Raw genomic sequence first — 1367 nt, 5'->3', positions numbered from 1 at the left:
GAGAAATGAGGCAGAGTCGACATAATATAGTAGACGAAGAAGAGGACATCATTATTACTGAGAAGATGAGCGATAATCAAAATATTCAGCTACCTCCTGTAGCTGCTGCAACTCCTGTTCCTCGTACTATGTACGATTATGCCAAGCCCATTCTGACTGGGGCTAAATCGAGTATTGTGCGACCCACCATTGCTGCAAATAATTTCGAACTGAGGTCGAACACGATTCAGATGGTATAATAGTATGTTCAATTCGATGGTTTCGAAGATGAAGACCCAAATACTCATTTGGCTAATTTTTTGGAAATTTGTGACCCTTTCTAGGTTAATGGCGCCACTAACGACGCCGTTCGTTTATGGTTACTCCCATTCTCGTTGAGGAACAAAGTAAAACAGTGGCTAAACTCTTTACCATGAGGTTCGATCACTACACGAGCTCAAATGATCAAGAAGTTTTTGCTAAAGTACTTTCCATCAGCTAAAACAACCAAGTTGTGGAATGATATCTATTCCTTTGTTCAGATCGATTTAGAGACTTTATATGATGCATGGGAGAGATACAAAGACTTATTGAGACGGTGCCCTCACCATGTGTTACCCTTATGGTTACAAGTTCAAACCTTCTACAAAAATTTGAATCCCTCAACTAGTCAGTTAATCAACACAGTAGCCGGTGGAACACTTAATAGTTTAACACCCGAGATAGCTTATGAATTTATAGAGGAGATGTCATTCAATAATTATCAGAGGCAAGTCATGAGGACAATACCGATGAAAGCCACCGGTGTCTTTAATTTAGATGCAGTCACTATGTTATCAAATCAGATAGAATTATTAAATAGGAAAATTGATGGTTTATATCTTTCTACGCAGCTACATCTGGTGATGTAATGCAATACAAATGGAAGTGGAATGAATAATCCAGAATGTTTACCCTATGACCCTAGCATAGAGAATAAGCAAGTCAATTATATGGGTAATAATTATAGGCCTTAAAATAACCCTTATAGTAACAACTATAATGCAGATTGGAGGAACCATCCCAATTTCTCTTGGGATGGTCAAGGAAATTAAAGAGCACAACCACCTTCAGGCTTCCAGCAACCTTATCAGCAAGAGAAAAAGCTTAATCTTAAGGAGATGTTGAAAAATTTTATCTCGGTGCCAAAAACCCATTTTCGAAACACCAAGGTAGCGCTGAAAAACCAGTAAGCATGAATTTAAGGACTCAAAAACCAAATAGGTCAACTTGCTAAGATAATTTTAGAACGACGACAAGGTAGCTTTCCTAGTAATACTGAACGTAAACCTAAGGAGTAGCTTCACGCGATTACTATTCGAGACGTGAAAGGGTTAGTTGAACCTGAA

The 1367-nt window shown here is 38.3% G+C and overlaps 1 non-coding gene across 1 annotated transcript; it reads right to left on the bottom strand.

Annotated features, from left to right (window-relative positions):
- Positions 1-488: 488 nt before the first annotated feature.
- LOC121210689 (small nucleolar RNA R71) lies at positions 489-595 on the bottom strand. The gene has a single exon (XR_005905803.1). It is a non-coding gene; the product is annotated as a small nucleolar RNA R71 (small nucleolar RNA).
- Between the last annotated feature and the right edge of the window lie 772 nt (positions 596-1367).

This window comes from Gossypium hirsutum, chromosome A11 (assembly GCF_007990345.1).
Source record: "Gossypium hirsutum isolate 1008001.06 chromosome A11, Gossypium_hirsutum_v2.1, whole genome shotgun sequence".
NCBI classification, from domain to species: Eukaryota; Viridiplantae; Streptophyta; class Magnoliopsida; order Malvales; family Malvaceae; genus Gossypium; species Gossypium hirsutum.
This window is presented reverse-complemented; position numbering and strand designations above follow the sequence as displayed.